General features: G+C 41.1%; 1 protein-coding gene and 1 long non-coding RNA gene across 22 annotated transcripts in view; one reads left to right on the top strand and one right to left on the bottom strand.

Annotated features, from left to right (window-relative positions):
* LOC118154463 (uncharacterized) overlaps positions 1 to 6,861 on the bottom strand; it is a 36,517-nt gene extending 29,656 nt beyond the window's left edge. For 2 of the 3 annotated variants that reach the window (XR_004744354.3, XR_004744356.3), the window contains exons 1-2: positions 6,618 to 6,861; positions 2,878 to 3,003 (exon numbers count right to left, since the gene is read on the bottom strand). This is a non-coding gene — a long non-coding RNA (uncharacterized LOC118154463). The remainder of the gene's footprint in view (positions 1 to 2,877; positions 3,004 to 6,617) is intronic. The other variant, XR_008481983.2, reaches the window with a different exon arrangement.
* LOC128932316 (uncharacterized) overlaps positions 1 to 20,654 on the top strand; it is a 455,935-nt gene that overhangs the window by 156,661 nt on the left and 278,620 nt on the right. For 16 of the 19 annotated variants that reach the window (XR_013536601.1, XR_013536602.1, XR_013536600.1 and 13 more), the window contains 2 exons: positions 5,147 to 5,293; positions 11,322 to 11,452. The exons of 1 other annotated variant lie outside the window; for it this stretch is intronic. The gene's annotated coding sequence lies outside the window, so the exon portion shown is untranslated. The remainder of the gene's footprint in view (positions 1 to 5,146; positions 5,294 to 11,321; positions 11,453 to 20,654) is intronic. 2 more of the 19 variants (XR_013536612.1, XR_013536599.1) reach the window with 1 other exon arrangement.

Here is a 20,654-nt window from a genome sequence, read left to right as displayed (position 1 = left end):
CAGTTCTTGAATATTTAGAATGCAAACTTTTAATTCAACGTCCATATTTGACTTGTATTTTGGTGTTCCATTGTGAGAATATTCTGGACTTCATTCATGAAACATAGAGACCTTTTGGATAGCTCATTGAATATGGAGGCATTGATCTATCAACTGAAGCTGGATTTTCAAAATGAGAAACAGCATATAACATTTATAAATAGCTGCCATATTCATTAGCTGATAATTGATGATGCTATCATACCTATATATCTCCACAGTGAAAATCTGTGATCCATAATGAACTAAAATATTTTTATGAATATATAAAAATCCTTTTTCACTAACAGAACATGGGCAAGCTATTAAGGAGTTTTTCCTTTGATTCTATTTCTAACATACATACATTTTGCATGTCAGATTTTTACAATGAGGCACAGAATCTGTGGTAGATATAATCATCTGGAAATGAAACATATACTTAGGCTGACAGGATTTGGCATTTGGTAATCCCTCAATCACATAAGTGAGCATGGGCCACTTCTGTAAAAATAAAACCCTAGCTGGCATATTGGGGAAAAAACACCTGGCTTATTTTCTTATTTGTTTTGCCTTGTTCTCATTAAGCTCCTATATTTAATATACAATGTAGTCTCTCATATTCATCTCTCTTTGTCACCTCCTCAAAATTTGAGATTACTCTTGCATTTAATTCTAGGCTTAATGACCATGCATTCCCACAGGATCAAATACCATCATTCAGAGTTAAAGTTAGGAGGGATGGTAAGCATTATATCATTAATTTCATAAATATGCAATAGTAAAATGAAGTGTTACCCGGTACTGTCAGCATTCAGCAAATTCCTTCGTGTATGCTAGAATACATTAACTGACCATGTGCCTGGGATATTAGATATTCACACTTTGTAAGAAGATTTTCCAAAAGTGATTTCACCCCCTTTGTTTAAGGGTTGTATGGATTGTCAAGATAGGAAATGAGAAAGGGGGATTTTATATCACATCTTAGTGTCCAAACCAGACATGTCACTGCCTTTCACTGTCGGTGTTTCCCAGGAAATGTTCTTAGTGGACTCAGAATCCTTATGACACACTTTTATTCTCGTATTAATACTGATGAGAGCTGAAGTTTAAGCCAGGGCCTATTTATGAGTGTCTTAACACAGAGAATGTGGCCAAAATAATCTCAGTATTCAAACAAAATGTTGGGATCTTTACCTGACTTCCCTTATTTGGGTAATCCTATTTTTAACTATTTTAATAATCTGTAAAATTGTCATTGATCAACTTTGATGGTATCACAAGTCTTCCTTGCTTCTGGGTTTTTTTGTTTGTTTTTTTCTTTTTTTTTTTTTACTTTTTTTCCAAAAAGATTAAAAGCAATAGCTTGGCCTAAGATGCCGAGGTACTGGGAAAAAAATGATAGAAAGTATCAAACAAAGAGTAACGACATTGCTGTTATAAAGAGTTTGGCAAATCTCAGTACATGCATGTGTTTTCCCCCCCTTCTCCCATGACTGATTTTCCCTGGCTCTAACTCCTCGTCTACTGGAAAACTGTGTCTGAAAGTTGAGTGAGAACAATACGCCAATACCCAGAAATGGCACAAGGGACTCACATTCTAACTTCCTTCCTAACCCAAGAATGGGTTGTCATTTATTTTATTTCAGGTTCGGAGAAGTGATCCTGCCCCAAACCTTGTTTCTAGGCTGGAGTTTCCTGGCTTTGGCACTATCAAGCTCTGTTCTGGGTAATTCTTTGTGGTGGGGCTTTCCGGGGCGTTACAGAATATTTAGCTGCACCTCTGACTTTTACCTACTCCTGTTAAGACAACCAAAAATATTGCTCCAAATTGCCAGATTTGGCAATGAAAGGATGGGGCAGGAAGAGGACAAAAGTAGTCCTGTAATGAGAGCCTCTGCTCTGGGACACTTCATTTTGTTTTATACTCCATGGCATTTTCCCCATCTCTTCTCATCTCTATCCATCCTTCTCTCCTAATGCCATTCCTGGTTTTTTCCTTCTAATCTTTCTAGTCTTAGATGGCAGCCCCATCCTTCTTGATTTGGAAAGATTTAGGTGTCCTCCCTGTTCTCCCAGACCTAGCATACATTGGTCTTTATGACCTTTCACCCCAAGCCTGCAGGAGTGTTAGCCCCATTGAGGACTGGGACTAAGTCTGTTCCCCATGTGACTTTGGCATCTAGCACAGTACCCTGCGCAGGAGAGTGTGTGCCACGAGCCAGTGTGAATACTGAATTACGGGTGTATTTTGCATATGCTGTATTCTCTTTTTTGACCTAGGCAGATCCAAAAGCAATTTTCCCACTCTTAGTAAATTCGGGCACCCTTCACTGTCACTTTCCATAACCTGCTCTGCAGCAGCAGAATGCAGAATGCAATTTCAGAGGTGATTGCCAGCTTTATTTAGTGGCTATCTTCCCGACGAACTCATTTAGAAATTTGGGTGGATGAAAATGTCAGCTCTGCCTGGTGCTTTTTATTTCAAAATGGCATAGTTCCCTGGTTCCCAAACCTTGGGGAAAACACTGAGCTCTGGAGCAGGATGAGGCGGAGGCAAGACCTCTTCTGGTGCCAGTGTTTCCTGCACTGTTCTCTGTTGAATCTGCTTGTAGAGAAAGCGGACTTGGCAGGCAGCGAGGCCTTTCTGTGGGCGTGTGCAGGAGAGCCTCAACCACAATAGCAAGCTCGCACCTTGGGTCTGGCTCCTCTCCTGCTTCATTAAGATTTTTCTATTCTGTTCCCTCTCCCATTCTTCTTGGGAAGTGGGCCATTTCAAAAAGAGTGAGATGACTCTAATTTTGTGCTTTTAAAAAGAACGCAGAGAAAATTTGGATACATATGGATGCATGGACTTACCATGTCAGCAGCGCTGACCCAAAAACACTGATGGGAATGGCGTCTCAGCAGACTGCTTCCTCCCTTCAAGCCCAGGAGCCTCTGCTGCTCTCTTTGGCCATGTAAACATCTCAGCAGGGGATGTAGCTTTAAAAAATGGCACAACAGAGGACAGAAATTTAGGGTAAATAAAGCATGAGATGGTAAGAAGAACGTTTTTTCTTCTTCCTTATGTGTACCCCTCATACACTGCCTGCTGAGCGAAAAAAAAAAAAGAAAAGAAAAAAGTCAACTAGCACATCTTTAGAGGAATATAGAAGGAAAGGATGCTGAAAGTGGAGGTTCTCAGCACTATTTGAGTTAGCTGGTAGCCCACTCTTTTTGTGCCTCTGTCTCCTTCCGTGTCAAAAATGCAATGAGACTTAAAATAGTGAATGATTTCCAAATTGCAGCCAACCCACAGTGGCCCTGTGTTCGTTTACTTACTCACATGGCAGCATTAGAAAAGGAACTAAATAACAAAGACCCCATCTGGTTTCGAGATATGGCATAGGTGTCTGAATTCTTTTGTTTCCCTTAATGGTAGATCACATTTATTGAATATACACTACGTGCAAGTCACTGACCTAATCACCACAGTCACCTATGATTATCTTCCATCCAAAGTTTGAATAGCAGAGAGAAACAGAGTGGCAAATTTCAAGAATCAGGCACTTGGAGTTCAACTAGGTTCTTCAGTTGTTTTAATTTTTTTAATTAAACTTTTTATTTTAAGATAATTGTGGTTTCACATGTAGTTGTAAGAAAGAAAACTCAGAGATACTATGTACTCTTTACCTGTTTTCTCCCAATGGTAATTTCTTGCAAAATTAGAGTATGATATCACAACCAATGAATCAATTTTGATATAGTCTATCAATCTTATCCAGATTTTCCAGGCTTAGCTTACATGTACTCATTCCTGTTCTTTGGAATTTAATTACATTTATGTATCCAATTCTAGAGTCAAGGTACAGAACATTTTAATGAGGGTCCCTTTACTGTCCCTTCACAGCCACACCTACCTCTCCCCTGCTTCTACTCTCTCCTTGGCTCATGGCAACCACTAACGCTACATGAATGGAGTCATACAGTACATAACCTTATGAGACTGGCTGTGTTCAGTCAACATCATTCCCTTGAGAGTCATCCAGTTGTCGCATATAGCTATAGTTTGTTCCTTTTCATTGCTGAGTAGTATTCCATGGCATGGGTGTACTACAGTTTGTTTAACCACTCATCCACTGAAGGACATTTGGGTTTCCAGTTTTTATCTATTATGAAGAAAGCTGCTATCAACATTTGTATATAGGTTTTTTTTTATATGAACATATGTTTTTATTTCTCTGGGATAAATGCCCAGGAGTACAATCACTGAGTCATATGATAATTTCATGTTGAGTTTTACAAGAAACTGCCAATCTGTTTTCCAGAGTAGCTGTACCATTTTACATTTCTACCAGAAATGTGTGAGTAATCTGATTTCTTTGCATCCTCCCCAGCATTTGGTATTTCATTATTTTTACCTTTAGCCATTCTGATAAGCGTGTAGTGATAGCTCATCGTGGTTTTAATTTGCACCTCCCCAGTGACTAATGATGTCAAACACCTTTTCATGTTCTTTAACCATTCTGGTATGTGACTTTCTATTCCTAAAATTTCTGTATTGCCCTCCAAAGTGGAGCTTTTAATAGATATCCGTGTGAATGAATCAACATGTAAGGGGATCTATAATTTGTTACTTGGCATATGGTACTCAGAGGAAGATGAATTAAGTTACAGTCAAAAAAGATTCATGGAAGTTAATACCACATGGTGGCTTTTTTTCCCCTGATCTATTTGTTATGCCCAAGCAGTAGTTTAGCCAGTGGGAAAAATCGGCCAAGATGTAAACAAATACAAACCCAAGAACATTTAGGATGCCATTTATAGTAAATAGAAGTTTCCTAAAGTATTTAGGTTTTCATTTTGGTTTGGTTTTAATAATAAGCTGCTTCTATTTTAAGCTGTTTCTTTTTGTTGGCTGTAGAATAATCTCTGTTCTATTTTTTTTTTTTTTTTTTTTTGAGTTGGTGTCTTGCTCTGGCACCCAGGCTGGAGTGCATGAAGTGCAGTGGCCCAGTCTCAGCTTACTGCAACCTCTCCCTCCCAGGTTCAAGCAATTCTCCTGCCTCAGCCTCCCTAGTAGCTGGGCTTACAGGCACCCACCACCACACCTGGCTAATTTTTGTATTTTTTTTTTTTTTTTTAGTAAAGATGGGGTTTTGCCATACTAGCCACGCTGGTCTCAAACTCCTGACCTCATGATCCACTGCCTCGGACTCCCAAAGTGCTGGGTGTGAACCACTGTGCCTGGCCTGATCCCTGTTCTTTTACCCATGTTTGGATGGTTAGAAAGGTAAGAGTTATGGTGAATGGATCATGGCAAAAAGTGTGTCTCTTGATGCTGATGTCCTCATCATCTGGTGAAAACACCTATCGTTTTTCCTTTCATTCAGAACAGCTCTACACACTTGGTGTTCTGGGCAATCCTCTAATAGTCATCCAGAGAGGTAGGGCAATACTCTTTTCCAGGCCATCACGAGATAAAAAGAGCATACACTTCAATATAAAGTAAGTCTTAGTTTGAATGTTGACATTGACATTTACTGACATTGTGACTTCGAGCTGGCTACGTAACATCTCTGATCCTATTTTGCCTCAAATGTGACATGAAGATATACTAGGGACTTGATGCTATTGTGAGGATTATTTACAGTTTGGCACCCGGTTTTGTTGGTGGTAGTCACACGCTCCCCAGTGATATTTCTGTTTTTACTTTTTCTTGCTCATCCTTTTAGCTTCATTTACTGTGAGTCTCAATTTCTTACTGGTATCATCAGCATTTATTGGGTGCAGTCGCTTTCTACTAAAGTCACGCAGTCACCCAGGGATAATGAGATAAGTTTCCTGCTTCTCTAATGACCTTTTTTCCTGAGTATTCTGGGCTTACTTCACCACGTCAGAGATCATAGAACCATTATTTTGAAAGAGTGACCCATCTATTCCAACACTCTTGATGCCTGTCTTAAAAGAATAAAACAAACATTTTAAATTGCTTTCTCTACTTGAACGTTTCCAGTGGCAAAAAGGCTTACTCATTCACCAGAATCCAGTGTGATTGTGGGTAGCTCTAATGACCATAAAACCATGCCTTTCTTGGCATGAGATTGTCTTCTGAATGTTTAACATTTTTCCCTTTGAGCCATGTAGGACATCTTTCTCATATCCAAAATTTAAACATTCAAATTTTGGTATCACATTTCCCTTCAGCCCCTGTTCTCCTAAATGAAACAATTCCTCTTTTTTGGGGCCAATGGCTCTTCATATGGCAAGCATTTCCAGGCTGGACCTCTTCATCAGTCATCTTTGTTTATATCCTATTTAGTCAATTTTTCTGTTAAAACATTCCTATTAAAACAGCTGCTTGGCTGAGCTGCCATTGTGCCACTGCACTCCAGCCTGGGTGACAGTGAGACTCCGTCCCAAAAAACAGACAAACCAACAAAACCAAAAACAGCTGCTTGGAACTGACCATCATTCACCAGAGATGAATATATAATAACCTCCTTGTTTCTGGATGCTATGCTTTATTTAATGCAACCTCATTTGGCATTCCCCTTTTAAAAACTCATGGCAAAGTCTCAGTAATAACGGCGGTGCACCATCGATGACATTCTTACCTCATGAATTGCCTACCTCTAGGTCCAGAGCCTGTTTGCTGATTCTTTGTTCATTTGTTCCCTCTTCCAATGATGGCATAAACCCTCTCTGTATGCCAGGTTGGGCACTGGAGGGGCTGTGCCTGATTTCAGCTGTCAGGAGCTCACAGTTTGTTGTGAGTTATGAGTTATGTGGAGGGGTGATGGGCAGCAGACAACACGACACTGATAATGAGCAGGCGAGGGAGAGGGGCAGGGAGGGACTGTGGAGCACTCAAGGCTAGTGGAGAAGAGACAATGACTGATTATGACAGAAGGAGGTTTAGGCTGGGCTTCCTGAAGGGGAGGCCTGACAATGGACTGAGATGATGCTGTTGTCTAGTTTGCCTGATCCTTCAGGGAATGGCCTCAGGTAACTGGAACCCACCTCTTTTCCCCTTCTCTCTTTGCTCCATGGACCCAGCATATTTTGAAAGGAGGGGATGACCCAGGTATGGCTGAACATTGCCAATGCTGCAGTTCCCCTCACCATCTTTTGTCTTATTTGACTTCTTTTTTTTTTTTTTTTTTTTTTTTTTTTTTTGAGACAGAGTCTCACTCTATCTCCAGGCTGGAGTGCAGTGATATGATCTTGGCTCACTGCAGCCTCCACCTCCTGGGTTCAAATGATTCTTCTGCCTCAGCCTCTTGAGTAGCTGGGACTACAGGCATGTGCCACCATGCAAAGCTAATTATTTTGTATTTTTAGTAGAAATGGGGTTTTACCATGTTGGTCAGGAAGGTCTCAATCTCCTGATCTCATGATCCACCTAACTAGGCCTCCTAAAGTTGTGGGATTATAGGCATGAGCTGTTGTGCCTGGCCTTAATTTGGCTTCTGATGCCACACCTTTCTGTCTGGCCTTTCTTTCACCCTGGACCAGGGCTGGCCACTCATCTTTAAAACAGGAAAATTACTTCCATTTGGACATCTTCATGCACCTGGTAGTTGTGCAGAAAATGCCCGTGGAATACATGAACAAGTGACAGAATGAACAACACATGCCAATTCATGGAGATCTGGGTGGAGGGGGGCGCATGTCTGATCTGATTCTAGCTTCAGGGAGCTACTGGACAAGATAAGTGTGGGTCTCCAGCATCTAGAAACCATTGTTAATTTGAATCTGAGCCTTAACCAGAAACCTGAAAGCTCCTGGTGCTTAAATTCACGGTGCTTGGATTTCTCCCAATTGTAGACAACAAACCAACACTTGAACCTCTGTGTGTCACAGGCTGGCCAGTGCCAAATAATAAAAATAAAAAAGCAGGTTGGATGTGGGGTGGAGCTGGGTAGAGCAGGTTGCAGAGGCTTCCCGCTGTTTGTTGGGAAACTCCCCAGAGAGTTACCAGCGAGGAGAAAGGTAACTAAACTTTCTGACGTCCTGACAGAACAATTTTAGAAAGAACAATTTACAGGTCTGTAGAATTTCTTTTAGCTTTCACCAAATCATTTTCTTATAATCATATAAAATTTTAGAAAATAACCATCATTGTGCTTAGAGGAAAATGCAAATGGATGTGCCAGAATGAAGAAAAATAGCCAAACCTAAAGAAAAACATGTTTTCTTGCTATTCATTATAAAGCACTATGCAATTGGGGGTGATCTTTCCCTTCTCTTTATTTTCCAAATTTTTCTTTAATGCTTTTATAATAAACAAGAATTATGTACTTAAAAAAAAAAAACAATGTAAGTACATTCTCCAAAGTGAAGTTTCCCAAATTGAAGCTTCACAAGCTTGAATTTTAGGGGATCAATAAGCAAACAGCGGTAGATTGTACAGCAGAGTCAGCCTAATGGGACACACTGTCCTTCTGTCTCTGATGGGTGTAAAGAAGGCCGCTCACCCTTGAGAAAAACTCAGAACTGAAAGTAAGCCCCACAGTCATCGAGCTTCTCTGGAAACTTCTCCTTAGGCCTTACCCAAGCTCCGACAAAGAGAATCAACAAAATCATTTAAAATGTAATGGAGAACTGAGGAAAGGTCAGCTAGTTGTCTCACACTATCTGATTCTCTAGAAATGTTAGAGAGACATTAAGAGAGAGAGAGGAAGGAAGAGAGACAGACAGAAAGAGAAAATACCATTTCTTTCCTTTTTCGTTTTTTGAGATGGAGTCTCAATCTGTCGCCCAGGCTGGAGTACAGTGGGGCAGTCTCGGCTCGTTGCAAACTCTACCTCCCGGGCTCAAGAGATTCTCCTGCCTCAGTCTCCCAAGTAGCTGGGACTACAGGCACCCGCCACCACACCTGCCCAATTTTCTGTATTTTTTAGCAGAAATGGGGTTTCATGGTGTTAGCCAGGATGGTCTCAATATCCTGACCTTGTGATCCAGGGTCCTCAGACTCCCAAAAGGCTGAGATTACAGGCATCAGCCACCATGCCTGGCCTCATTGTTTTCAGATTAAGCAAAGGAGGACACAGTCCTTTCCACCCTCAGGTCATTCTCTCGAAACCCATTCACAAAGTTACCTTTGATAGAGAGAGTGAAAGTAAAACAATTCTCCTTAAGTGTTCTTCACATGCTTAAGTTTCACAGCGTAGCTGGAAATTTCCTAGAAGACTTACAGCTCTGGCGTTGCCAGTCTAATAGCAACGTGGAAAGAAGTGCTATACTTTTGTAGCCTTAAAGGAGCTGCTTTTCTCTTGACATCTGCAGAGCACCTCTGAAGACCAAAGGGCTGCTTAGCGTTCAGATAAAAATCTGATCTTCGAGATATTTATCTGCACCAGTTTTAATCTAAACATTTTGCATCACCCATCCCTGCAGAGGGGTCATGGGCCTTCATTGAGTTTCCTTTAGCTACTGGGCTGCTCTTTGATGATTTTAGAGTTTTACAGCTAGAGTAAATTTCATTTCATATTTTGTTTGAATATAGCAAAAAGCAGATATTGAATTTTTTTCTTTCCTTTTGGGCTTTCGGCTGTCCAATAAACCTTTCTGGTTTGTTTGTTTATTTGTTTTTTTCCTGTGCACTGAGACTCTCCAAGTTAATACACTCAGAAATGTTAAGTGTAAAGTAACAGCATTCAGTGAGCCTTAGGGGTGTTCTTCGAGAATCATTTAGTAGGCGCCGTTTTCCTTCGGGTTCAGATGAGTCAATACTCGTGTGCTCCTGTTGCGTGGGATCTGATTTTCCTCAGGAATCAAGTATACCACTTTTCTTTGAAGACTCAGGAATATTTGAATGTAGAACACTGGCTTTTTACCTGGTTCCAGGTATTCCGCTTGTGCGATATTGTAAAGGACATAAATGGTACCCTGTATGGATAAAGACAGGATATGGTTTTTCCATACTTTCAGCAAGTGGCACTTAAAGTTTTGTAGATGGAGCTGGAGCCAGGGCGTCTAGAACACCAAGCTTTCTGACAGCCTAGCTTTTAAGTGCAGCAATTGGCTTTTCATAGCTGGTGACCCTTGGGACCCGTGCACTAACAGCATTGTCTGACGTTGGTGCTGTATGTTAGGCATGTCACAGGAACTCTAAATTAAATGGCAAGTGCCCTCATGCCTTAGGTCTGCTTTTGGGTTTCTGCACAGAGATGGGCCCTCCCTGAAGGAGGAGAAAAAACTCCCGTGTGTAGCCAAACGTCAATAAAGTACAGGATCTCTACCAAATTGATTATACCCATAGAAAGGCATTGGCTACAGATGACATCAGTTAAGACCTTTATTAATAGGTGCAGTTTGGAAGCTTAGATTGACATTAATTTTAATGAGAAATTTATCAATCAAAAATTAGCCCATGGTCTTTTGCTATTGATTCCAGAATAGGCACGTTTAATGAATTAGGATAGCAAACTGGGCTTTGGTACCTTAAAAGAAAGTTTTCAAGCAAGTCACTCTTTTTTTTTTTTTGCTTTTGTGATTTGATATTGGCATACTTTTTTGTTATTTGTTTTTTGGGTTCTCTTTTTCTCACAAGTTTGAGATAATTAGATATGAAGTCATTTGAGATAATCACCCCCTCCTTCTTGCTGATGTCATTATTATGTCACAAATGCATCACATAAATATGCTTAGCATATTATGTGGTGTATTCCCTAGAGACTTATGGGGAAAATGCATTTTTATAAATGACTTACCACATAAAAGTAGACTTACTATACAAAAAAAAAAAAATCCCATGAGAAATCTATGTGCAATGTGAAGCAATTGCTTGTAATGTTAAATATCTCCTGTGTTACAATCAGCAGACTTGAAAACTCAGAGTCTGCCTCTAAGGATTTCTCCCGATTGTGTACAACAACGCCCTCATCGGCACAAACGTCTCTCTTCCTTCTCTATGTGGGGGTGTCATTTTGATTTGTATATGCTGTTCTGGGGAGTTGTGGTCAGAGAATGTGATCCGGGATCACACCATTTAAAAAGAGAAGCTTTGTGTCCCATTTTATCACTTTGTTTCCTTAGTCCATTTTATTTCCTTATACTTACCACTATAAGGCACATGTTAACATATATGCTTACCCGTTTGTACCCTCTTTCCCTTGAACTAAAATCAACTGGAATGGCAAGTCTAGAAGTCAGGAACTTAGTTGGTTTTGTCCATGGTTGTAGCCCCACTGCTTGGGACATAGCATACACACAATGCATATTTTTTGAATAAATTAAGTGGTCCTTTGCTAAAGTTAAATAGGCAGTGGCACCACTCAAGAACCAACCTGAAGTGTGTAATATTTATCACACAGCAATGGACAAAAAGTCTTTATTAGCTGCAAGCAAGATGCTTCAACCAGGCCACTCAGATGGCGACAGTGAAATGGTTGAGAATGAGAGGCTGTATCTCTGGCTGTCACACTCATCAACTTTGAGGCCCTGGGTAAGTTGCTTCATTTTTCTCAGCCTCATTTTCTTCATCCATTCAAATGGGTTTATTCTTGGCAATAGCTCTAGGGATTTTTTTTTTACAATTTAATGAGCAAATACCTGCCAAATATTCACTATGGTGCTTGGCACAGAGTAGGAGTCTCATAAATGTCAGCTGTTATTATTTTTCGCTGTTGATTCATATTATTATTGATATTTTAGGCTATTTTACTCAGTTGTTCCATGCTAAAATGCAAATCAAAGCAATTGTTGAAGCTAAGATGGAGGTAATTAATTACCGCTTTTGCCCATAAGATGTTTAATGACCACCAGTTAAGAGTTCTGTCTTCTATATACATGGCTTCCCACGCTTCATTTGCAAAATAGGTGCTTACATACACAAGATTTCCTTTTAAAAGTACTTACCAGCTCAGCTGCTGTTTTTCTGATTAACCAACTTTCTCTTTAAAGACTTGAAGTCATGAAGTTTATTTTTTGTGACATTCACTCAAGGATAGAAACAAGGATTATCAATGGTTTTCCAGCAGGCTCTTATGTCAGTTTCATCATGCAAACGTGCAGATGTTGTTTACACGAAAGACACATTTGTAGAAAGAAGGTAATATTGACAGATAAAAGCTGCTGTAAGGGACAATTCTGAAAAGTGTTGTTGTGCCAATTCTATTATTTTGCTACCACTTTCCACAATTGTTAATGCCTTCAGTATGAGTGTTTAACTCAAAATTAAAATATAATTTTTGGTAAATTTTATTCTGTTCAACATTTTTTTTTCCTGAGGCTGAATGTGCATAACCATTCAAGCAATCAATAAGTTTTAAAATCAAGTACCTTCTAGGTACCTAAAACCTTTCAAAGACTTCTAATTATACCTAGAATAAAACCCAACTCTGCCTATGTTCTACAAGTCTCTATGTGATCTCCTGCTTCCTGCTGCTCTCATGTCTCCTTGCTTTCCCTGCCCTGCCCCTTTGGCCTGCTCTTCCATCCTAGAGATTTGCATTTGGTGTTTAAGTGTCTAGACCTCCTAATATCAAATGTTTGCATGGTGTGTTTCTTATCGTCCATGTCTTACCTTAATTTATCAACTATTTGAATTTTCTCTGCCATAAACTATTAAGTAGCCTGCCCCAAACCAGGTACTTCCTAACACAATTCCCTTTATTTCATCATTGTTCTTAGCATTATTTAAAATTATATTTATGCATATATATACATATATATTCATATTGTAATATTTTAAAATTATTTTTTTATCTGACCTGTATTGCTGACAAAACTTAAGACCCCCAAGACCAGAAGCCATTTCTGTCTTATTCCTTGGTGTATTACTTGTGTTTAGAATTACATTTTTTGGCTAAGAGAATAATTGTAATACCAGGTACAGAGGGGGATACAGAGAAGTTTCAAAGAGTATCATAATTCTTTAGAAGGCTTCTGTCTAATGGGAGGTTTAAGCCACCGGTGTATGAGAAGCTAATTAAACAAGCCGGTATAATTAAGTGATGAAAGCAAAACATATTGGGAGGCTGAATATGGAGAAACCACTTTATGCTGATCAAGGGTGGATTGATAGTGGGGGTAGGTTTTAAGCTGGGCCTGAAGGATGCGTAGGGTTTATAAAGGAACACAGTCATCGTTCAGCTCTTCTTCACACAAATCCAAGTGTGTAAGTCGTTTCACTGTAACTGCAGCCCAGGGATATTTGCCGGAGCCCAAGTGAATCAAAGGAAAGAAGTTCATGTTGACTTTAGTGTTTGCTGCTGTCCTCGTAGATTTCACATGGATTAGAGGGTCCTCCAAATGGGGTGCTGCCCACTTTAACCGCTTTTTCCCATGCTTCTTGCCCACTGTGCCTCATGGTCCAGGCGGACTGCTTTTCTCCCTGATTACATTTCCTAGAAGGTGCCCTGCTCACCCTTTTTCCTGGATGCTCACTCAGGGGTGTTACTAGGCCTGAACTCTCACCTGGCTGTGCCACTTCACCCAGCTGAGGCCTTCTCATTCTTCACTTTGTAGTTGAGGAATCTGGCGTTCAGAAGCCCCCTTCGTTTCCATCCAGACTAGCTTAGGTCTCCTACCCTTTGGCTTGACCTTTCTGTACCTCTTTCATGTTGCCCAGGACAATTCCTCATCACTTCATGTCAAATCGCTGTGTTCCCCCACCAGGCTGTGGACTACATGAGGATGGGAATTCCCTTTTTACTGCCCTCTGTACCTTAAGAGCAGCCCCAAGCCTAGCGCATCCCAGGGGCTAAGTAGAGACTTCCCCAAAGGATGAATGAATGTTGAGGAAAGGCAAAAAGGCAGCATTCTGATATCCTTAAGCGGGATATCGGAATGCTGAGGTTAACTTGAAACCATTTTCGAAACCATAGGCTCTTACTTAAAGGAAACCAACATGAAAATGCCAACACCACCTTATTTACAAGGTGCTTTGTTCACTTGAGCTATTAAAGGGCTGCGCTGATGGGAAGCTGTGTATAATTGTAGGTATTATGCCGGAGACCACTTTCTGTCAGGCTGCCAGACCAAAGGGGCAGGGACCGTTCTCTAGAGGCCCTCACCCAACAGGATTATTAAACGAATTTGTAAGGGTTAATAGATGGGTGGTAGCTCCTTAAAACCAACTCTAAATGCATTACTTTGACCACAGACACATAATATGGACCATCATGCAGAGCCTGGTGAAGGCTGAAGTGCATCTTTGCTAGGTCTGTGCTACGCATATCAGTTAACAGTGGTACTTGAGGTCTCTCCTGTGTTCCAGGCACAATTCCAGATGCTTTGTACGTACCATTGCCAGTCCTTCCAGATAACCACTGAGGCGTAGGCATTCTCATTTCCATTTATAATTGAGGAAATTGAGGCTTAGAAAGGCATTGTGGCCATAGGAAACTATTAAAGATTGCCTTTTTTCCAGCCCGGCCAACATAGTGAGACTCTACCTCTATGAAAAAATGAAAAATGTTGTCAGGTCTAGTGGTGCATGCTTGTGGTCCCAGCTATTGAGAGGCTGAGGAGAGAAGACCCCCTTGAGCCCAGGAAGTTGAGACTGCCCTGAGCCATGCTTTCATCACTAAACTCCATCCCAGAAAAAGAGAGTGGACTCCGACTAAAAAAATAAATTGTATTTCCTTCTTTTTTTTTTTTTTTTTTCTTTTTGAGAGGGAGTTTCACTTTGTTGCCCAGGCTGGAGTGCAGTGGCATGATCTCTGCTCCCTGCAACCTCCACCTCCGAGGTTCAAGTGATTCTCCTGCCTCAGCCTCACGAGTAGCTGGGATTACAGGTGCCAACCACTATACCCAGCTAATTTTTATATGTTTAGTAGAGACAGGGTTTCACCATATTGGCCAGGCTGGTCTCGAACTCCTGACCTCATGATTTCCCGCCTCAGCCTCCCAAAGTGATGGGATTACAGGTGTGAGCCACCACACCAGGCCAAGTATTTTCTTCTTAAACAACGACAGCTGAGAGTCTCTAAATTGCTGTCATGGTATTTCCTATGAGAAAATATTTTTCTCGAAAAAAAATGGAATCACATACACATTTTGTTAAATAGATTGATCACATTATGATGTTATGGTCACCTGTTTTCTTAGGCTTCTGTTTGATTCTAAGCCTTCTTCACATTCAAAATTTAACCTGATTTCTGCAAGGTCATAAAATGAAGTTGTGAAATGCACAGCAAAACTGACTGTACCAACTCTCAGCCCTTCCTCTCTTGGCCTGTTCGGCTACATTCAAAATCCTTCAACTTTCTGTAAAAAAGAAATGATATGGAATCTATCCCATGAGTTCGACGTAAGAATTGAAAGAGTTGGCAGAGATTCAGCATTTGGATCATGACTAGCTGTTCATCGGTACATACCGGATTCTAGCTCTTACCCTGGGGCATTTGTGGGGAGTGGTAAGGGCAGCGCTTCATTCATCAATTTGTCCCACAACCATCGTGGAGACCCGCTCCTGCCTGGCAGTGTCCTGGGCAGTGACAACAGAGTCATGGGCCGGCGGTGATCTCCTGTCCTGCAAGACCTGCACTGACTACCCTGACTCTTTGTAACGAAACCTTTAAGATCCGTCATGCAATATTTTAGCATACTGAAAACGCGATTTCAACAGAATATCCTGTATTTTTATCTTTTTATTTTCTCCCTTAGCCCATATTTTTGGGAGTTTGCTGGCTTTGTTTTAAGGTTTGTTCAGCTCTTGTGACAGAAATAATGCTTCAGAGAATACACAGTCCTTCCATTAGCTTCTCTCAACTTGAGACGTGTCAGCAGTTCCTAGTGCATTGGCCTCGTTAGGACAGTTGTCTGTAGACAAATTTCTTTTCCTTTTAATATTGCATCTGAGTATAATATCTTTGAAGACACTTGAAGCCTCTACTAGATACTTCCATTTTAATTGAAATCTGAACCAGTAACTTGCTACTGATCTAAATACTGTGGGGTGAAAGGCTCTCCCTCCTGCTCTCAGGAGCAGGTGGAAGCTGGGATGGAGGAGGTGAGAGCTGGCCTGGTTTCTCTGGTGTCCCATCGCTCTAAGATGCCTCATCAAGTAACTCAGGGTGTTAGTTCCCAAAACAGAACGAGGCTTCAGTGAATGGGAGTGACTTTCTCAGAACAGATGGGGATGTAAATGTGTGTATTAATAGGTATGTTTCACTCTAGATGTGTTAGGAAGAGGAAGTGGTGGCCTGATGAAGACCTGAGCTCTGTTTCCTTCTCCTGTGCAAGTAGGACAGCACCTCACTCATCTCCTATTCCTTCCCTATGGGATCTGTAGCCACTGAGGCCAAGGCCTCCATTTCCTTAGCATTTATTGGAAAAAAACACTGGTAGTCAGTTGTTTTATAGTCAGTGGCTTTGGTAAGCAGTGAATTGCCAAGACTCAGGAGGCTGGGGATGAGATTATCACTTCAAAATTATAAAGATGAATGCCTTGGAAGAGGAGATGCTATAGTGAAACAGGGCTCTGGATACAGGTAGGTGAGGCTGGGATTGTAGGTTGATTGAGGATATATTGAGTAGGGGAGGTGATTTGGAGAAGCTACACTGAGAAGAAGGAACCTGAAATAGATTTCCTTTATGTTCTACATGCTCTTGGTGAATGACCTTAAATGTATTACAGCATTTAATGGTCTCCATTCTCTACACAGCCTTGGGTATTGGACACTCACTTGGAGGCACAGAGGGACCCCATTGACACAGCTCCTAGTGGCAGCTGCTTCCAATTCTAAAGCAATGTACTCCCATGGAAGGCAACTGAGACCCAGTGAGTGGGAGTCCAGGGTGTGTTGGGGAGCAGAGAACTGTGATAAGAGTGAAATGTAATTACAGTCTAAGAAATCATCACACACTGGGGCCTGTTGAGAGGTGGGGAGCTAGTGGAGGAATAACATTAGGAGAAATAAGTAATGTAGATAATGGGTTGAGGGGTACAGCAAACCACCATGGCACTTGTATACCCATGTAACACACCTGCATGTTCTGCACATGTATTCGAGAATTTATATATATATATATGTATATGTATATAGTATGTATATATGTATATATATGAAATCATTCTCAAGATCTTTTATATATATATAAAAGAAATTATTCTCAAGATTCATCTACAAATCCAGTACAAAAAAACTAATTATTAATTCATTTTCTCTTGTCAAAATGTGTCCATTTCGGAACAGACTAAATATAATTCATGTAATATTTGATATATTTGCTTATTCATAAATGAATCCTCAACTAAACTCTAGCTTGTGGTGTTACAAGAATCCGTGGGGACAAAAGAAGGTCAGAGCATGCTTTAGTCACAGGGGACTAGGTTTGTTTTATGTCACATGCTCTGCGTATCACTAGGTTACTTTTATGCTAGATTTCTGAGTCACACCAATCAATAGAATTAGCCCCTCCTTTCTCTCCTTGCCTTCATTTAAACATCAAGGTAAAATTCAAAGGCTTGCAGAGACTACTTGGGTCATTCAAGAGATCACTGTTCTTCTGGGAGTTGCCTTTGTCTTTTCATCACTGCACTGGTTTTATTGTCCAGATTTGGGTTGCTGGCTGCCCATCACCCAAGGCCTCCTGCCCAAGCCCATTTGGGAACTGAGCACAGCACATGCAAACACTCTTGTCATGGAATAAGGCGAGGGAATAGAGAACAGGTTTTATTTTTCCTGAACTATTTAATTGCTGTCCTACGCGGGAACTCCCAGTGATGACCAGGGATTTTATACAACATTGTAGCTCCATTCAACAGCAGACTACTAATTAGTTCATTTACTTGGGTACTAAACTCATCTAAGAAGAGGAGCAGAGCCTAATTAGGGAACTCTCAAAGGATATTAAACCCCAATCTTTTAAAGTTACAGTTTTTAAAAAACACAAATCCACAAAAGTGTACACACTTGCACACACATGCTTGTATGCACACACATACTGCCACCAAGAATCCACATGAATAGTATTCCCAAGTATTTTGTGATAATTGATCATTTGAAAGGATTTCAGTTGCTCAGTTGTTGTTCGATGTTTGTCTTGTGATAAAAGAAGACCAAAGCAACATGAAATATGCTCACAATGAAAAAACCAACGATACATATTCCCTTCAACTTAAACATCTTAAAAAGATACAAAAATTTATTGTTGGCCAGGCGCATTTTCTCATGCTTGTAATCTCAGCACTTTGGGAGGCCAAGGCAGGCAGATCACAAGGTCAAGGGATCCAGGCCATCCTGACCAACATGGTGAAACCCCATCTCTGCTACAAATACAAAAATTAGCTGGGCATGGTGGTGTGTGACTGTAGTCTCAGCTACTCGGAAGGCTGAGGCAGGAGAATCGATTGAACCCAGGAAGCAGAGGTTGCATGAGCTGAGATAGCGCCACTGCACTCCAGCCTGGCAAAAGAGCAGGGTACCATCTCAAAAAAAAGTATTGTTATTATTGCTATTGCCTGTGTTATCACTGTGACCTTCTTCGAGACTAAAAAAATCATATCTTGTTTAAAATTTGTTGGTGTGATTTTCTTCTACTGCTATTTTTTTTTCTTGCATTTGATGGGATTTTTATGAACCTCTGATCTTGTTTAAATTGATGTTTATGTTTGGGGGATCCCCTTTCATTTGTGTGTGTAGTTTCTAGACATTTTCCTAATGGCAGTTATGTTCCAGGCATTATACTAGGTACTTGGTGGGACCCCTAGAATCAGACACGAGTCTTACCATCCCAGTAGCAGCTGTATGTCAGCTGTCCAACCAATGGTGAATGATTGATTAGAAATACAAACATTTAAAAGATGTGGTTCCTTCTAGGAAGTGAAAAAGGAATAGAATTAAGCAAATGTAATTGAACAAAATATGTGTATAAATAAAGACATTTGACGAAAGGAAATATCAGAAAGAAGGGAGAGATAAGGAGTTGTAGAAATTAGCAAGTCTTCACCGAGAAAGTGGCTTCTGAGCAGGGCCATGAGGGATAAAGGAGAAAATGTCAGGCAAATGGGAGAGACATCAATTTAATGAAGAAGGAGAGAGGAAGACAAATGATCTATTTAGCGGGAATTTAAAATATTTTGCTATGGCTGACGACAATGTTTGAGGCAGGTAGTGGAATTATAGCATTTAATGTTCTCCCATTCAGCAGAATGCAAAATGAAGTGTTATTTGAAATGGGGCACACTCATGTAAGGCCTTATATGCTGTGCTTCAGGGCTTGAAGACGGTCACAGCAAAAATGTAGGCAATAGCAATAATAACAATAAATGTAAGCATTTACTGAGAAAGACCATGTACCAGGTTTCCATTTGCCACTTCCCCTATCCCTAGAGTTTTGGCCATGCCAGATGAAATAGTTCTGCAGATCCACTCCTTGACCTCATGCTAGTAGGGAACGATACTGCACTGAGTCCTTAAAAATTTAAGTGTATACACTGGGTGCAGTAGCTTGTGCCTGTAATCTCAGCACTTTGGGAGGTCAAGGTGGGCAGATCACTTGAGTGCAGAAGTTTGAGACCAGCCTGGCCAACTTGGTAAAACCCCGTCTCTACCAGAAATATATATTTTTTAAATTAGCTGCATGTTGTGGCACGTGACTGTAATCCCAGCTACCCTGCAGGCTGAGGCAGGAGAATTGCTTGAACTGGGAGGCAGAGGTTGCAGTTAGCCCAAATGGAGCCACTGCACTCCAGCCTGGGTAACAGAGTAAGACCCCATCTCAAAAAAAAAAAGAAAAAGTGTAGACCTCAGGTTACATATTTTTTAATCACAATTAAAATCAAATGCTACATGAATTGTCTTATTTGGCTATTGCAATATTCCTAGAAGTTAGGTTCTGTTATACCCTGGTTTAGTCAGGAGGTCAGCTGAGCTGAGAGAGAGTGAGAGAGAGAGAGAGAGAGAGAGAGCGTGCTGAGCTGCCAGGTGTTGGAGTAGCCAATTAAAGCAACAACCCATGAATGAGTGAAGCCTTTAATCATTTACTGTGATAGTGCGAACAAGAGGCTAAGGCCAGAAAAGCACCGACTCCCCCGTTACATTTTTCCCCATGGAATGGCACATCGGTCAGGTGGATCAACACAGATGTGGGGTCATCTCACAGGTGGAGGGAGCCCTTAACAAAAGGCTCTAGGAGTTTTGTGGACCCTGAGGTTGTGGTAGGGAGAGAACAAGAAGGAAGGTCTAGGAGTGGAAAAGTACTAGAGTAGAGTGGGGAAAGGATCTTCAAGGCTTCCTCCGCTCCACCACAAAGAGGCCTCTGCAGAGGTGCCTAATGAAGACCTCCCCCAAAAGGCCTCAGATAAAGTGACCTGGGAATGCAGGAGCAGGAGTTAAGAATGCAAATTTGTGCAAGAGCCTGACCGGACAGGTGGTTCTGAAGCCTGGACTCCAACTCCCTTCAGAGATTGCCGTCTGTTGGCTGTGTACCAAGCTGGTGAGGCAAAGCCTTCATCATAGTCTACGTTCAGGCCTGAGAAATCACAGGTGGGATTTTAACCCGGAGCCACACTCCTCTGATGACACCACAGCAGAGCCAGAATTCACATTTAGGCAGTTTGCATCTAGCCCCTATGCTCCTACCATTACTCTCTTCCACCTCTGCAGGCTCAGGGAGCCAGTGAGTGCTTTTGCTCACTTAGGCAAGCATGGGTGGATCTGCCTTGGAGGAGAAGTACGCTGGTAGATGAGCAGGAA

Source organism: Callithrix jacchus, chromosome 6 (genome assembly GCF_049354715.1).
Source record: "Callithrix jacchus isolate 240 chromosome 6, calJac240_pri, whole genome shotgun sequence".
Taxonomy (NCBI): Eukaryota; Metazoa; Chordata; class Mammalia; order Primates; family Cebidae; genus Callithrix; species Callithrix jacchus.
The sequence above is the reverse complement of the archived record's forward strand: the minus strand, read 5'-3'. Positions and strand labels throughout refer to the sequence as shown.